At 44.2% G+C, this 18,452-nt stretch overlaps 1 protein-coding gene and 1 long non-coding RNA gene across 7 annotated transcripts in view; one reads left to right on the top strand and one right to left on the bottom strand.

Annotated features, from left to right (window-relative positions):
* LOC128349317 (uncharacterized) overlaps nucleotides 1-9,857 on the top strand; it is a 51,420-nt gene extending 41,563 nt beyond the window's left edge. The window contains exons 2-3 of the long non-coding RNA XR_008318731.1: nucleotides 3,774-3,871; nucleotides 9,085-9,857. This is a non-coding gene — a long non-coding RNA (uncharacterized LOC128349317). The remainder of the gene's footprint in view (nucleotides 1-3,773; nucleotides 3,872-9,084) is intronic.
* GPC6 (glypican 6) overlaps nucleotides 1-18,452 on the bottom strand; it is a 1,119,686-nt gene that overhangs the window by 218,714 nt on the left and 882,520 nt on the right. The window lies entirely within an intron of this gene.

Raw genomic sequence — 18,452 nt, 5'->3', positions numbered from 1 at the left:
AATGCTCATCAGAGTACGGAAGGTTTGTGAAGAACGGATACTCTTTCTCTCTGGCAATGTATGAACAATGACAGCAGCCCGAGAGAGGGAATTAGGACACACCAGCATTTCCTGATGCAGTTTGCACTACAACTGACAGGTGCAGAGGAATACCCAGTAGGGATGTGCACAAACCACAGTTTGTGCACAGGATTGGTGCCCAGCTGGTTGGGATGAGGTCTGAACCTGTGATGGAACTGTGCTTTAGGGATGTGCACGAACGGAGGTTCAAACCAGTTCAGCACCACAGGGAGGGAGCAGCGAGCGGGATCTTTTTGCTGACCAAGCAAATGGTGCCCATGCATGCATAGATGCCATGTGCATGCCGGCACTGTGCGTGGGTTCTTGGTGGCTGCACCATCGCATCAGGAAACTGCATGCAGCAGTGGAGAGTAGGTAAGGACCTCCTGTCCTCTTTTTAAAAAGATCCTGCTCACCGCTCCCCTCCCCGTGGCGCTAAACTGGTTTGAACCTCGGTTTATGCACATCCCTAAAGCCCAGTTCCATCGCTGAACCCTGACTGATTAGATAGAAGGGAGGAAGAGATGCTGAGAGGCAATATGAAGTATGTTCTTTTGCAAAGAGAATGCATACCCATTGTCCTGCAACCTAACTAAGAATCTCTCTCCAGCCGAAGTGTGATATGTGCTTCTAAATTTAATCTGAAAATACTGTATAATCCTCTGCTCCTTTTAGAGTGTCACTATAATTTAACAAGGTGGGGCAAATGTCCTTGAGGGAGGGAGGCCTGCTGGCCAGGCAACAGCTCACTCCTCACTCTCCTTCACCTACCCCCCCAACTCACTGGCATGCTGCTGGCTTCTGATTGGAGGACTCAGCTTCAAATGAGACAAGTCCTGCTCAGGAGGGGAAGGGGAGGAGTGTCAGGCCCTCCTCCTCTCTTCCTGACCATCTGGCTAGTGCTAGTGTTAATGTTGTATGAATATACAAAGTTGTCGGGGATCTCCCAATGGGCTGCCGGCTGCCGCAAGGGATTGGGCCGGAACGCAGGAAGCTACCCTCCTGATGTGGCCAGTGTTGGTCCCTCCTGGCCATGCAGCCTTGGAGGCGGCTGCTTGCCCCAGCCAGGGAGCATCTGCCTGGCCTCCACAGGATAGCTGTGAGCCATTGCTTGAAGATGGCGAGTTGACGCAGAATCAGGGGCAACTCACGTGAGATCTCTGCCTGATTTATCACGAGACTTGCCCCACTTGCCAAGGGTTATATAAACCAGAGCTGGTCAGTGATGAAGGGCCAGTCCAGGAGGAAAGCTGCCAGGAGAAGGAGCTCTGTGACTCCCTTGGAAAGCTGGAGTTCCCCAGGGCAGTCTGTGAAAGGAACAGCAGCTTGCTGGATGGTGGAAGAACACACACCCCCACCCCGCCCATGGCCATAATTCTGAGGCTGTCCAGAGCCTTCTTTACAGGAGGAGGTGGAACCTTACAAAAGTATCTTTCTGAGTCAGGGGAATACATGTGTGCATGTCTGTGTGCATGGGGAGCATGCAATATCATTTGCATAGGAGCAAGAGAAAGGGCATGCTGAGAATGTTTTGTTGTTCACCATGTTCTCATTCAGCCAAGAGACGGGGGGAGGGGGGAGAAGAAGGAAGCAGGTATTGCGGGGGGGGGGAGGCAGGGGCCCATCTTCACTTCTTGTCCCACTCCAACCTTGCCATCCCCCTGTCTGTGTTGGGTAGAAAAAATGTGGGCAACACTGTACTATAACTACATACTGTGGCGATATGTTTTCCTCAACCCATTATACCAATGTTAGGTTCTCTTAGATATGGGTGGCTACATTACAGTGTAGGAGGTATCCTAACATGTTTGGTAGGCATGTGCTGAAGGTAGTGATAGTTGCTTAGCTTTCCCCTGCCCCTTCCAATTCAAAACTCTTTTGATTTCTTCTCTCCTCACTATTGTCCCAAGCGACAGTGGTCCATGTTACTGGGGGAGCGGAGAGGAGGAGAATCAGGCTGATGGACACAAAAGTGGAAATGCAAAAGCAAGCCTGATGCCTAGATTCAATTTTCAGACTTTCTCATTATACAAATGCTAAGAACGAACACTTCTTTATCATAGCAGTCTATTGACTGGGGTGAATAGCGGGGAGAAAACTGACTGTCAAGAAAAGATAGCCAGTGATGAAAGATGCACACAGTCAGATAGCTCCCTTGATGCCAAGCTAGCCTCTTTTCTGCATGCTAGACAAAGGGTTGTGTATTGGATTTATTCCTGCACAACCTTGCTGTAGTACTTTATATACTGTTCACAGAAACTTATCTTGTTCTCCAGTCTTCCTGCTTGATAAACCTGGTTTGTGCTTTGGATTTAACTTCAGGTCAAACATGGAGCTCAGCAGATGGAGCATTTGCCTTGTTTATCAGTGAGTTCTGGGACTGTGCATCACATGGAATACACCGTGTATAGGATGGCAACAAATCACTAGAGATGCTTTCCCTCCAGAGACAGCTGCTCTCACAATATGGCACCGTCTTCAAGGCATTTCAGTCCTTATCCCTTCTCTGGGGAAAAGAGAAGCAAACATTCAACCTGATCTATTTTGACCAACAGCAAAAAATTGTGTGTTTTTTCTTTATTAAAACAGTCAAACAGTAGATTAATATCAACAGAACTATGCATAGTTCTAAGCATGACGTATGAAGCAAGCATGAGAAGATCCAGACTGCTTGTGAAGGAAACCCCCACTGCAGTTTAGGTAGTTTCACTCACTCACTCACCCTTGCTCCATTGTGGGTCCGGTAGTCACTGCCACCACTCTCTGCTTCCCGAGAGAACTCAGTCCAGGTCTGAACCCTGCTTCAAGAATCCCCTCTATACAGAGTGAGAGCCAGGAGCACTTATCCTGTTCAGGGAAATTTCCTTTTTAAGTAGCTCAACCAAGCAGTCAGCTCATGGGGAGCGGTAAGTACAGAGTCTCTGAGCATGCACACACCAGAGGCAAGATTGTTCTCTCTAACAGATTACATTATTAATCTACAGGAACCAAGGTGGGTAGGGGAGCAGGTAGGCTTTAGTAAAATAAAGCAAAAGTCATTTCTAGCTCCTAACACATTCTAAAGTCTCAGCAAAGCACTTACTGTACATATCTTGGTGACAGCTGGTCCAGAGAATAGATGGAAAGTAGCTGACATCTTACAAAGGCAACACAACACTTTTAAAAGAGTTTCTTAGGTAAAGCACCTGGAGGGGCGGTGAGCCCTTCCACCCATCAGAGGTAGGCCATGAGGACTCAGACTGACAGCTCCTCGGCCAATGATGAGGTGAGGTGCCCTGGTGGGTAGAGGTGACTATGGGACTGGCACCTGTGCATAGTTCAAAGAGTTTTCAGCTACCCTCTCCCCAGGATAGGGGAAGTGCAAAGTGTCCATCTCCCCTGTGTTAGACAGGATTACATAATTAGTGAAGGGCAGGTCCTGAGGATGCTGTAGACGTCCTATTCTCACTTTCAAGATAAAGTTAGCTCCCATCATGCACATGGTTCCTTTACACTACTGCTCAAGCTTTCTGCATGCAACATTTAGGAGCAGAATACTACCTTTGAAGTTTTTTGTTTTTTTACCATTGAATTGATGTAATCAGTGTCTTATGCTTGTTGGCATAGTTGGTCACTGATCCATTGCAACTCCACCACTAGAAACTTGTACAGAGCTATGTAGTTTTGCTTTCATTTTGATTTCCCCCTTATTTTTCTGGTTTTTACTGTTGCAGAGTATGTTCTGTCCGCGTGGACTGCAGAGCAAACACCAGTGGAACACCAGTGGAAGGTTTTTAAGAGAACTTTACTTAGGAGATAAAGGCACTAAGAGGTCAGTACAGAATTTGCTAACTTGTACACAAAGAAACAGGAACAAACAGGAACAGGAAGGAGAATAGAAACTCCTAGCTAGCCCAACCAATACAGAGGAAACTACAGTGTCCCCTCTGCCTTTACAGTATTCAAACTATACATTAAGCTAAGCTGCAGCTGTTGCATATCCCAACATTTACTACTGCCCTATCCAAAAGTAGTTCCCCCAAGAAACTGGCCTTATTTTGTTCCTTAATTCTAGTTACTCTTAGGTTATTAGTTATTTTCAAGCCTACTTTCACAATTTTATTCCTGTTTGCCACACCATCTCATCTGTTTCTTGAGATGAACGACCTCAGAACGGTGGTACATATGCTGGTAACCTCCAAGCTGGACTACTGCAATACACTCTATGTGGGGCCGCCTTTGTACATAATCCGGAAACTGCATTTAGTCCAGAATGTGGTGGCCAGGTTGGTCTCTGGGTCATCTAGGAAAGAGCTACACTGGATGCCAATAGGTTTCCAGGAAAAATACAAGGTGGTGGTAATTACCTATAAAGCCCTAAACAGCTTAGGCCCTGGGTATTCAAGAGAAAGTCTTCTTCACCATGTGCCTCATCACCTGTCAAGATCATCTGGAGTGGTTAGTCTGCGGTTGCAGCCAGCTCATCTGGCTCCTTCTTGGGGACGAGCCTTCTCCATTGCTGCCCCTGGGTTTTGGAATGTGTTCCCTGTTGAAATAAGAGCCTCCCCATCTTTGGCAACTTTTAAAAAGGCACTGAAGACATATTTATTCACCCAGGCATTTAATTAGATTTATAGTTTTAATATTTTAATGTTTGGTTTTAACTGATTTTAATGTTTAAATTATTTTAATTGTTTAATTTATTTTAATGTTTAAATGATTTTAATTGTAAACTGCCCAGAAATGCAAGTTTTGGGCGGTATAGAAATAAGTAAGTAAATAATACTGGTGAGAGGGAGGCATTCATGCCCAAACACACAGTAGACTTGGCATCAAGATGCTGAGATGAATATCTGTTCCTCTCCAATGCAACTCCAAAGTTTGGAAATGCACATCTCCCTTTCCTACATTACTTGTTGAGCACACCAAGTGCTGGTGTAGCCACAGTATATAACACTGATCCATGAAGTGAGAACCTGTTCTCATCTGAAGATCACACTCATTAGTGGTTGCTTTCCAAGACTGCAGCCAAACAATAGTATAAAATCTGGCAATCTCGATTTTCTAATTCAGCAAACTTTTTTTTGATTAAGAAACATCTGCTTGCCACCCATCCACTTCCAAAGTTCACCACCTTATATCACAATTTCTGAAGAAACTACAGCTATTTTCCAAGATGGCAGTCAAATCTTGGGTATAACCTTTGGCAACTCAGATTTGTTTATCTGGCACATTATTTTTATTTTTAAAACAACTGGTTGCCACTAATCCCATCCAACTCTTGTCACCTTCATATTTTCCAGAAAATTGACTAGACTCTGGAGATAAGGGTAAAGCTTTAGTGCAGGGCTGCTCAATTTCAGCCCTTCTGCAGATGTTGGCTTACAGTTCCCATAATCCCTGGCTATTGGCCACTGTGTCTGGGAATTATGGGAGTTGAAGTCCAAAAACAGCTGGGGGCTCCAAGTTGAGCAGGCAGACTTTAGTAAGAACATAGGAACATAGGAAGCTGCCATATTCTGAGTCAGACCATAGGTCGATCTAGCTCAGTATTGTCTTCACAGACTGGCAGCGGCTTCTCCAAGGTTGCAGGCAGGAATCTCTCTCAGCCCTATCTTGGAGATGCCAGGGAGGGAACTTGGAACCTTCTGCTCTTCCCAGAGTGGCTCCATCCCCTGAGAGGAATATCTTGCAGTGCTCACACATCAAGTCTCCCATTCAAATGCAACCAGGGCAGACCTTGCTTAGCTATGGGGACAAGTCATGCTTGTTACCACAAGATCAGCTCTCAATGTCAATATGCATATGTATATCTAAGGGACACAATGTTCTACCATATGCAAAAAGTCTAAGTTCCTCCATTATAGTACTAAAAGGCTGACAAGAGTGGCCATAGCTAAGGAAATACCTTGCCTGGACTTAACATCTTCCTCTTCTATATACCCATGCTAAATACAGAGTCATATCCAAAGAAAGTTAGTTAGACTAAGTACCACTGAAATCAATGAGACAAATTAATTGTAACTAACTTTACTCCCATTATTTTCAGTGGATCTTAGTCTTAACTTTATTTGGCTAGAACCATTAGCCTCTAGAAGAATCCTATGTGACTTGAAAGCTTGCTTTAAGGACTAATTGGTCCAAATAAAATGTTATAAAAACAAGGAATCTCAGTACTCTCTACTGCTTTGCATACAACATTTCATTAGTGCAGTAAAGAGCTTATTAAATTTGCTGTTACTAGTTACTGACTTGCTAGGTTTTTTTATGTATAGGAAGATTACTACTTACTGCTACTTGAATTAAACTTTCTACTTTTTATTTGGATTTTTAAAGCCTTGCTATAAATTGCTAGAACCAAAATATACACGAACATCATAAAAATAAAACAGAAAATCTTTAAAGAGTTGCAATCCAGGAAATGTATACATGCATCACAGATCATAAATATAGCCACAGATAATTGTAAATGTATGATAAGTTCCTCCTAAATACTTATATTTTGGGAAACATAATTGTGCTATATATCTTCCTAAAGTCACTGAATAGGAGTGCCTTGAAAATTTGTGTAATTTTCAGTGCCTTCTTGATATATAAATTGAACCTGTTCAAAATTTGCAATTCATTAGTTCAGAATATAATTCCTTATAACTTCAAGCAGGTGTATGATTAGTTATTCAGCTTAGTGGGAATGTACTAGCTTATATAATCCACTGTAAAATCCAAGAAACACTTCCAAAATTGGGCAGGCCTGCTCTATATCATGTTTGTCCTCAGAACAATCCTGTTATGTGGGTTGCTAGCACTGCTGCTTTAGATGGAGATAGCAAACTTGTCTTCACAACCATATCATCACAAATACTGTACTTCCATCCCATGTTTCTCCTCATCTTTATATCCCGGTTCTTTATTCTTCATTACTGTGATATTCTTGCCATATATTTGATTTCTTCTTTCCTCCCTTTACCCCAAGTACCCTCTTTGTCTTCCCTATCTTATGCTAGAGAAGTGGCTCACAATCTGTTTTCTAGAGATACACAGTGGCCTTTGAGTTTTTCAATGAGAAGTTCTAGATGGTGGACAAGATTCCCTGAAGGACAGTTTCCCCACCTTTATTAGGGGCAGCCCAAGTCTTGTCCAAGCCTTGTCTTACTCCTTTGCCAGTCTGGAACCAGTCTTTTTCACCATGTTCCATCTAGTCTGTGGCTTCCTGTGGTTTCTCATGAGAACAATGAGATGTTTTGGGGTGCCCATTTTCCTAAGGATATTCCACAACTTGACATGGTCGACGCAATCAACGGCTTTTCTGTAGTCAATAAAGCACTTATTGACTTCTTTTTGGTATCCTTTGGCTTTCTCAATTGTCCGGTGTGCATCAGCAATGATGTGTCTTGTTCCTTGGCCTTTTAAAAACCAGCTTGAACATCCAGCATTTCCCTTACCACGGAGGGCTCTAATCTGTGTTGGATGATCCTGAGCATTATTTTGCTAGCATGTGAAATTAAGGATATTGTGCCATGGTCTGTGCAATCTGTTAAGTCTCTTTTATTTGATATGGGTATGTAGACTGACCTCTTCTAATCTGTTGGCCACTGGGTCATTCTCCAAATTTGCTGGCATAATTTGGATAGAGCCTTGACTGATTCTTCTTCTGTTGTCTGCGATATTTCTGTAGCTATTCCATCAGTTCCTGTAGCCTTCTGACTTGGTAATAACTGGAATGCTGATCTAACTTGATCTTCCTGTACTAGAGGTTCTTGCAAATAGGGAATTTCTTCTAGGGTATCTCAGATGTTGGCGCCCCTGCTGTACAGATTTTCAGTATACTCCTTCCATCTCTGTTTGTTCTTCTCTGAATCAGTTACTAGCTGTCCTTTAGGCATCCCTTGACATACCAATTCAAGGTTGGAACCTCCTTCTGAGTTCAGAAATCTTTTGGAAGACTTTCCTTGTTTTTCCATGTCTATTTACACCCTCAAGGTCTTTACAGATGCCATTGTAGTACTGCTCCTTGTCTGTTCTGTGATCTTTTCCACAATCGGCCCCCGGCCATATCTTTGCTGTTATAACTGAGCTCTTCCACTTCATTGCACCAATAATGTAATAGGAACATAGAAAGCTGCCATATATGGAGTCAGATCATAGGTCCATCTCACTCAGTATTGCCTACACAGACTGACAGCAGCTATACCAAGGTTGCAGGTAGGAATCTTTCTACCCCCTCTCTTGAAGATGCCAGGGAAGGAATTTGAAACCTAGATGCTCTTCCCAGAGCTGCTCCATCGCCTAAGGGGAATATCTTACAATGTTGACACTTCTAGTCTCCTCTTCATATGCAACCAGGATGGAACATGCTTAGCTAAGGGGACAAGTCATGCTTGCTACCACAAGACCAGCTGTCTTCAATTTGAAAGAAATCAGTTTGATTTCTGTGTACTCCATCTGGTAATGTCCATGTGTATAGGCTTTGGTTGTTTGAAAAATGTGTTAGCAATGAAGATATCATTGGATTGGCAAAAACAAATAAGTCATTCTTCTGCTTCATTTCTGTTTCCTAGGCCATATAGTCCAGCTGTGTTTTCCTCCTTACCATTTCCAACTTTGGCGTTCCAGTCTCCAACCACCACCAGCACATCTTGCTTGCATGTTCTGTCAATTTCAGACTGGACTTGAGCATAGAACTCCTCAACTTCCTCTTCTTCTGCATCAGTCATTGGGGTATAGACTTGGAAAACTGTCATGTTAAAGGGTTGTCGACAAAATCTAATAGATATTAGTCAGTCACTGACCGCATTGTACCCAAGTACTGTCATTGCTATATCCTTCCTGAATATAAAAGCAACACCATTCCTTCTTTGTTTTTTGTGTCCTGAGGAGTAAACAGTATGATTATCTGACTAAAAGTGTCCCAGTCCAGTCCATTTTAATTTGCTGATTCCCAAGATGTCAATCTGTAGTCAATTCATTTCATTTTTCACTGTGTTGAGCTTTTCCATATTCATGCTTCTTACATTCCATGTTCCCACTGTAATTATGTCTTTGCAGCTTTGGATTTTCTTTTCCCTCATGGCAACATCAGCGTCTGGACGTCCAAACGGCTTTAACCTAGCCACATTATAAACACCATCGGTACTCTAAGAGATCCTCAGCTCTTCTTCAGTAGCATGTTGAGTACCATCCACCTGAGGAGCCCGTCATCTAGCACCATATCGACAATCATTCTATCTTATCTATCCATGTGGTTTTCTTGATAAACTACAAGAGTGGTTTACCACCGCCTTCTCCCGTGCAGTATGAAATGATGCCTTTTTCGTTGTCACTAAAGTGACCATCCTTCCTATATCGCTGCTGACCAATATAGGTGCCTGCTTGCTTTAGTTGGGCAGCTGGGATGACCTTCACACCTTGGGTGACCCTATTGAGAGTACACTTCCTGGCTACTTCACTCATCCCTCCCAGGAACACACACACCCCGGCCACGATGAGGCCACATAGCAGGACTTTTGGCGGGGGCGGGGGGGCACACCAGGTATTAATACTGAAAACTGGAATTCATCTAGACAGGAACCCTGGAGAGGAAGACAGGAACTCTATAGATGACAGCAACCTCTTCTCCACATCCAAGAAGCCTGTGCTAGAATTACACCAAGAACTCAGGCAAATACAGCTGACAGAGAAGGAGGTTAAATTAAACTGGTTACTTAAAGATATACATGTTTACATTGTACACACACGTACACACACACGAGAAATGATGTGTACTTTAAAATGGAATTCAAATAATTTTAAAACTAAATAAAATAGCAACTTTATATGTCCCAGAGCATGGTCTGTATTCTAAAGATGCTGCAAGCTTGCTGTAGCTAAGCAGGTCTAGATCTGGTCAGTGGCTGGATGGGAGGCTGCCTAGGAATCTTATGTCTACTGCCTTGATTTTCATCAGAAATTTGAAAAAGAGAGAAGAAAACCATTGTAAAGGAAAATGTGCATCTTTAGAAAAAATAAGTATGCTTCACACCATGTGAGTAGCAGGTTACTTAAATATGAATTTGAATAACACACTTTCGTGACCACTCTTCCTCTTGTCAAAAGTGCAATAGAATATGGAGTGACTGCAGTCTTATAGGTAATTCAGTACAGATGGCATTCTCCATCAGTACAATGCTTGACAGTTGTTCAATTCTAGCTTAAAGGGGAGTGTGTGATGTATTAAATTTTGCTGGCATCATTTCCTACAGCAGCTAGGCTCTCTCTCCCTCGCCTCCACCCTGCTTCCCCCCCCCATTACTGATTATACCTGAACCTGCTCATTTTAAAAGATCTGATGAAATTGCAGTTTGAAGTGGTATGGCTACAGGGGAGCTTGAAGGGGACTAGGCCAGAACATGTTAGGTGAATTGCTTATTCTTCACAATAGTCTGAGGAGTTGAGAGGGGATGAGACAAAGATCCCTAGTGAAGAGTATCTTAGAAATTCAAAAACAATGGTATAATACAAAAAGGGGAGGAAATCCTTTGAAAGCGAGACCATTTACTCTTGGGACGCCATGCTTAGAAAAATCAAATAAAATGGGTGAATGAATTTTAGATAATTTCCAGGAAGATAATTCTACCCTTAAGACATGGGCACAGTTCAGATGTAACTCTAAACCATATTTTTGATCGCCTCCTCCTTTCTAACACTAGTTAATTCGTAAACTGCTGTTTCCTGAGCACATACACAAGTATGTAGTCTGTTCTAAAGTAAAATTAAAAGCACAGGAGGAGGAGGAGAGGAGAGAGAGGGAGCCTGCAGCTCCCTTAGGAATAGAGCCAAATTACATGTGATGTTAAATGCATCTGCATAGCAACTGTCTGAGGTAGTGGCTTGGGTTGGGACCATGGTGTTCAGGGGGTAGTTCAGTGTATACTTTCATGATGTTTTCCCATAAAAAACTATGCCCCTAAAGCAGCTTTTTAAAGCCAGAACATGCCATTTGCTACAAATGCATTTGACTGCACACATAGTTTGCCAATATGCACAGAGCACACATCACACACAGAATAATTTCCAAATATTCAAAGATAAGCAATGCCCTGTTTTTCCCCCTAAAAGGAGGTATGTGGTCTACACTCTTACAGGATCAGGCCTATCCAAGTGGCAATTTGCAACACATCTCTTTTTTCAGGGTGGAAATGGTGCAAGTGGAACGTACCAACTTCACCCCCATCACATGCCATAATCCCAATACCGAGCTCAGCCCATTCATCGTATTATTAGAGATAAAATAGCCCCTCTGGGTTCTTTAGAAGACCGGAAGTGAACACATCACATCAGTATCACACATCAGTATCACACATTGTTGGGTTTTTAGTTGCATAAGCATCCTCAACCATGATCTATAGCTACAATCTTCTCCTCATACTAGTTAGGCTTCCTGAGCCCCTGGTGGTCATAGATGTACCCATCTTGCCCCTGCTTGGGCCCCAGGCAAAAACTAGTTCAATGGAGAAGGAGGATGGAGTCAGTTTCAAGAGTACCAGAACAGATATACAGAAGGCAGACAGGGAAGACTGGGGACATGATTCCAGAACGGACAGCAGACTACAGGGATATTTAAATAAAACAGCAATGCAAGTGAAAACAAAAGAAGTCCAAAGCACTCATAGGAAATCATATGGCTGGAAATCATAGCCAAATCACTTTGAGTAAAGCTGTGGACAAGCCTAACAGTATCCTGTTCCTGCTGCTCAGTTGGTCCCAGAGGTGAGGAACACAGCCAACAGACAATAGCTTTTGAGAGAACTGAGGTTCATATGGCACAGGCATTATTTCCTGCAGTGTTCACATTCATTTATTTTGTTTCACTGTTGTCTCTGGTCAAACAGGATTTTTAGATTTATGAGCTCAGTGCCCTACAGAACCAGCAAGACTCCAGACTAATCACAAAAATCTAGGAGAAACACAATCCCCATCCACCCCAGAACTTTGCAACAACATAGTCTGAGACTGCCTTTCAGTTTTTCTCATGCTATACAAGGAAATGGGTGGAAATTCCTTCACATCAGTGCAAGAAACAATACAGGGGCTGCAAATGAGGGACATTGTAGAAAGACACATAATTCCTTCCCCCACTACATGCAATACAATTTGGGGAGCAGGGATTAATATTTTTCTAGCGCAGCTAAGTAACCTGAGCTGGCCCTCAATAAAGCCCTACATACTAGAGAAGATACTGGGATAAGTGTTCATGGCATGGACAACAATCCTATTATGTACCACCTTTGCCTCTCACATTAGGATTGCTTGGTTGGCAGCGGACAGTGTGGGGTGAAGCAACCTTCTTCCCCTGACCCCGAGTAGCTGCTTGTAGGCCCATTTGTTTTGCTGCCTTCACTAAGACCATGTGCATGCTGATGCCATTTCTGCTTCCTTTTGAGACATTTGGCTGCAGTGGCCAGCTGGGCAAACAAGATTATACTACTAATATACTTCAAGATAACCCTAGTTAACAAGGTGAGAACTAGACACAAAGGCCCGGTTCATACTTTGCACGAAACTGAAGGTTGGAGAACCCGCAGTTTCAATTTGAAACTCCAAATCATGCTGCAGACATTCATCAAACCATGGCCCACCAAACCCCAGTTTCAGGAGAGGGTATCCCCTCTCTGCTGCTTGGCTGCTGAGGCCAATCTCAGAAAGCCCCACAGCCAGATTGTGGGCAAAGCGTTGGCACATCCACGGAGCAGCCACAATTGGCCACGATGTTGAAGAGTGTGTGTCCTTCCCCACCGCTTTCCTCCACACAGCAACCTGGCTTGATATAGAGCCCCAATGGCCTGTCAATCTCATGAGAGAGCGGTCCATGGGACAAGGGGATGTTTTGTTGTCAGGCATCAGTAGAGTTTTTGTTTGGCAATTCTCCCTCTTCCACTCTGATGGTCTTTCTCATGAGCTGTAAGGGGGTGTCCTCATGGCCTTGCACTCTCCTGAGTGACCAGTCCGTCCTGGGTTGGATGAATCTGCCTTCACAGCAGTTGTGCTCTCTCCTAAGACTGGAGCACTACTGACCCTGGTGACCAGCCATGCTCATGAATAAGCCTAGGGAGTGCGAACCCCGAAAAGGGGAAGGGGCTGGGGCCCCCTTCCCCAACCTTTCAGTGAAAAAAATAGAAATTGGCTGCTCCAGAGTCCCTACTTGGGACAGCCTTTTAAAACTGCCAGGAGCACACACACCTAAACCATATACTCCCCTTCTGGTGATGGGGTGATCTGCTCATGTTGGCTATTCCTCCCATGAGAGGGGCGTCTACTGGGGAGGAGCAAGGGGTGTTTGCTCCAGGTCTTTCTCAGTACTGCATGCTGATGGGTAGAACTAATCCTTCTGGGGGGGACGCTTGTGGGGGGGGCACCCAACTCTAAATGGCCAAAGAGTGAACTTGAGTGCTGCAATCCCTGCTTCTCCATTAAGCCTTGTGAATACCCATAGGAAATTTTGACGCCCCATGTGTCTGAGCCTGCCCGTGTGCATGGATGGGGGAGACACTGGGTTCTGGTGTAGACCTTTAAACCCATTCAAAATCCCCGGGTTTGGTCTGGCTTTGCACTGTATGCAGATCTCTCAGCACGAGAATTAGCAGGAGAGGGGAGCCCCAGTTTCTAGTGGCCTCAGGACAGCAGGGTCACTGATTAGGAGCACAGGCAAAGGTGCATATGTCCACACGAGTGGACAGATTGACAGGGCGCACAATGAACATCTACTTGGCGGCTGCCACCAAGACTGCAACAGCACTCACTGAAATACAAGTCCCCATCGCTTTCCTCCATAGAGCATCCTGGCTCAATATTGAGCCCCTGATGGCCCGGCACTCTCATGAGAGAGTGGTCCATAGGATAATGGGTGGCAAGCACTAGACTTCCACCTCATAAATTTGAAATTAGTCCTCACAGACAATTCTTCTCGTGAGCAGTCCTAGGGACCTATAACCCCCAAGGGTAAGGGGCTGGGCCCTCCTTTACCAAACTTTCTGTTAAAAAAATAGAACTTGGCTGCTAGAGAATCCCTTAAACTGCCTAAAGGGCTGCCTTTTAAACCTGACCCTGGGCACACTCCTCCTGCCAAATGTTCCCCTCCCGGGACTGTGATGGGATGCCACCTGGTGTGTTTGTGCTTGTAAACATTCATCACTGTCACTTCCTTCTCAGGGAGCAGAGCATTTAGTGCCCATCCTGTCATCCCATCCCCTTTCCTTTCTGCTTGCCAGGCAGGGGGAGCAAGGGACAGAGTGGGAAGAGGGAATCCCCCTGAGTGACTGCACAGCTTGACAGGCTGACAACTCCAGATGGGGTATTGCAGCATCCCTGTTGCTGGGCAGTTCCATAGTTGCTTAGGTGACAGGATGGATGAGGCTGATTCTCCAAGAGGCCTCCAGAGAGAAGGTTCACTGGCATAGAGCTGCAACATCTATGGGTGGGTCTGTGGTGCCACCACTATTTTGGTGGTTTGAAAATCAGCGTGAAACTGTGGTTATGGCGGCATCCAGAGTTGGACATAAAGCTTTGGCTGCCGAACCAGAAGTCTCAGCAGCGAATCTTTGTGCAAACTGAAGTCAATTTGGAGTTTGGAGAGGTCATGAATTGGAGGTCACTTTTGCTGTGGAACCGCAGTTTCACTCATGTGTTTGGACGTAATGGAGTTCCAACCACTGCAGTTAACTCCAGTTTGGTGTTAGTTATGAACCGGGCCAAGAAGACTGCAATAGTCAAGTCCTGATAGCCAACATGCTAAACTTTAATAGGCCATGGAAATGTGTTTTTCAAGCATGAAAAAAAACTTTATTTTAGACTAGCTGGTAAGGGTGCTTTGTGTCTTTGTGCACAAAACACCTACCATGGGGACTCAAGTGATGGAGTTTGAGCTGTCAGGGGTGGTAGTGATGGGTTTTGCTTCCACTGCAATATTGTTTCCAAGTGCAGTGCTTTATTTCTCCCCATATGAATGAATGGCAGAAGTTGTTTAAAAAAGGTCTGCATGGGGAGAGCCTTTTGTGGGGTGGGGGTCTGTTTTATATCTGATTCCTCATAAACACAAAGTAATTTTATGCAGATTTAACAAAGAGTTTATTCTGAAACAACTCTACTTCATCCTCTTTCCTCTCTCTTTTCCTTTCTGACTCCACCCCCTACATTCTTGATAGAATCCTCACTGGGACAAACTTCTAAACAACAAAACATAAAAGATTACTAGATAGAATACAACACATCCCTCCCCTTTATAACAACCAGGATTGAATTAGTTTAAAATTAAGTGACAAAGTCTTTAAGTCTCTGAGGTAGTCTCCTGACATGAACACTTTTAATTGGGGGGGGGCCTAAAGCCCAGGAGCTGTTAGTGGTATTTTTTCTGGTACTGAATATTGTCCATAACTTTTATCAGCCTTCCCTGTGAGGTCAAAACTGGAGGCGAGATCAAATTTCTCTCCAGTTCCTCTCTGGAGATCAGACACTCTCCTCTCTTTCCTAATAGTATGCATAATGGAAAGTCTCGAACTGTTCAATTTCATCCCTTCATCCAATATGACAGAATCTCCTTGGATTTTGATTATATGTTTTGATCCAGAATATTGGGAACACCCCTTTCTCACTCTAAAAGGCAGCTGTACTTGAATAAAGTCTCCCACCTGAAATGTTTACTGTTTCATACCCTGTTTCTGATCCACACGTAATTTGTATTTTTGTTGCTTCTTCCTTTACCCATTCAAAAATCTCTGTATCCTCAGAGTGAGAAGGCACGGAAAGCCCTATAAGTTGTTATTATTGTGTAAGTTTGGTGAATACCTCCTATTGTGAAGCTAGCTCAAATAATTGCTGACACAGTAGCATTGCTATGCTAACAACAGCCATCATGACCAGATGTGCCTAGGGGCGGATTAAGCTTTTTGCCACCGATAGGCAACCAAAGATTTGGTGCCCCGGGTTGAGGGGCTCGATGGCTATGCTTGTAAAGGGGAATCCAGCAAGGGTTCCCTTCTACAAGTAAAGGGCTTGGGGCGGGGGGAGTTAAATCTTTTTCCCATGCTCAGAGAGCCCCATAATGGACTGGAAACAGCTCAACCTGTCATTTGGGAGTTATGTGGGCCCATGGGAAGAGCTCTTGCCACTGTCCCCACCATGCCACCACCATCCTACCACCATCCCAATGTGCAGTGGTGGTTTTTAAAAGGTAGAGAAGGAAGATTAAATTTTCTCCCCACACAAGCCCTTTACTTGCACAACACTCTCAAAATTTGCCACCGTTGGGAAGTGCCTTTATTGCCTATGCATAAATCCACCCCTGGATGTGCCAAGCAATACCTGTGGTACAATGGTTTGCAGTGCTTATTTGTGATGGTACACACCAGGACACAGTGCTGGCACCTACCACCACCCTGCCCCATCTGGGATTGCAGTGGCAGCCACTGCAATCCCGGGCAGGGAGTGAGTTCCCGAGCACAGCCTTGGGTGATTTTGGAGCTTGGTCATGTCACCAAGCTCTGAAAACACCCAAGGCCATGCTCGGGAGCTGAATCGCCACCTGGGCATCACAACAAGAGGGAGGGCTTTGCCTTTGTTCCCTTTCGCTACAACCCCAGGTGGGGAGTCAGTTCCCGAGCTTAGTCTCGGGTGTTTGTGGAGCATGGCCACGGCCAATGTTGTTGCCGCCGAGCTCCAAAAGTGCCTGGCGTCCACGCAGAAACTGACTGGCTGCCACTGCAATCCCAGGTGAGGGTTAGGGTGACGGTAGGTGCCACTGCTGGCAGGCGGGCCCGTGGGACGAACTCATGGGCCCGTGAGCTCTATCTGTCTGTCTAAACCATCACAAAATAAGCACTGCAAACCACTGTAGCTACTATGTCAGCAATGACTCGATCTAGCTTCACATATCAGAGCAATTATTATTATATATTATTTATTACATTTTTATACTGCCCATCCAAAGGCTCTGGGCAGTATACAATCACACTGCTTTCTTTCTTTCTTTCTTTCTTTCTTTCTTTCTTTCTTTCTTTCTTTCTTTCTTTCTTTCTTTCTTTGATTTCTATACCACCCTTCCAAAAATGGCCCAGGGTGGTTTACAGAGAGAAATAATAAATAAACAAGATGGATCCCTGTCCCCAAAGGGCTCACAATCTAAAAATAAACATAAGATAGACGCCAGCAACAGTCACTGGAGGTACTGTGCTGGGGGTGGACAGGGCCAGTTTATATGCAGGTAGAGTAAGCCCACCTTCAGTTAAAGGATCTCAGGGAGTAAAACTGGAAAGACCCTTGCCTGAAACCTTGGGGCTGCAGGTAGAGTAGCACAGAACCAAGGTGATCTGTCTATCTGTCAGTCTCCTAACGAGTGCTTATCAGAGTGAAGTATTCTCAAATAACTTTTTGGATTTTTCTTCTTAGCATGGCTTTTTCAGGAGGGGCTGGTTTGCATAATATTCTGACAAATGCCTCCGAAACACCTGGGGCAGGAGAGAGGTCGTACATGTCTCCCCCCACTGCCCTACCCTGAATACCATCTCTTCTAGGCATGGTTCTAATACTGCATTAAAGTGCACCCACACTCCTGCCATACACATTTAAATGGGCTTATCAGAATATTGTCCAAACCAGCCCTAGGACATTTAAAATATGGCAGATCGTTTCTCTGGCTTTTTGGTCACTTGGCTGAAACCTTATGAGTAATCTGACCTTGCTTGTTTATCCTAGGCGATAGAAAAGGAGATGGTTTATACTGATTACATGTAGTGATGCTAATTTATGATTGGTAGGTAGGTAGGTAGGTAGATAGATAGATATATTATTATTATTATTATTATTATTACATTTATATCCTGCTCTTCCTCCAAGGATCCCAGAGCGGTGTACTACATACTTGAGTTTCTCTTTCACAACAACCCTGTGAAGTAGGTTAGGCTGAGAGAGAAGTGACTGGCCCAGAGTCACCCAGCTAGTTTCATGGCTAAATGGAGATTTGAACTCGGGTCTCCTCGGTCCTAGTCCAGCACTCTAACCACTACACCACGCTGGCTCCCAGATAGATAGATAGACAGACGGACACACACACCGCTTTGGGAACTTTTGTTGAAAGAGATATATAAATAATCATCCTATTCGTATATAGAATGTAGCTTGCAAATTGGGGAGGAAATCTGATGTAGTAATGTATACATTTGCTTTATCCCACCAAGCAAGGATTAAGAATCTTTGGGCCTATACTGCTTCTATTAATAACAGCATTTGCATGTTTGTTATTATTCAGACCTGAGGGCAGAAACCAATTTCCAACTATTTTTTGTTCCTACGTTGCAGTAGTTTATGTAATAAAGTGTGACCTCAGAATTCAGGGATTGAAAGAGGCCCTTCAAGCCCTTAAAGGATCAATTTGGATGACGTGCTCG

The sequence above is a fragment of the Hemicordylus capensis genome, chromosome 3, assembly GCF_027244095.1.
Source record: "Hemicordylus capensis ecotype Gifberg chromosome 3, rHemCap1.1.pri, whole genome shotgun sequence".
NCBI lineage: Eukaryota > Metazoa > Chordata > Lepidosauria > Squamata > Cordylidae > Hemicordylus > Hemicordylus capensis.
The sequence above is the reverse complement of the archived record's forward strand: the minus strand, read 5'-3'. Positions and strand labels throughout refer to the sequence as shown.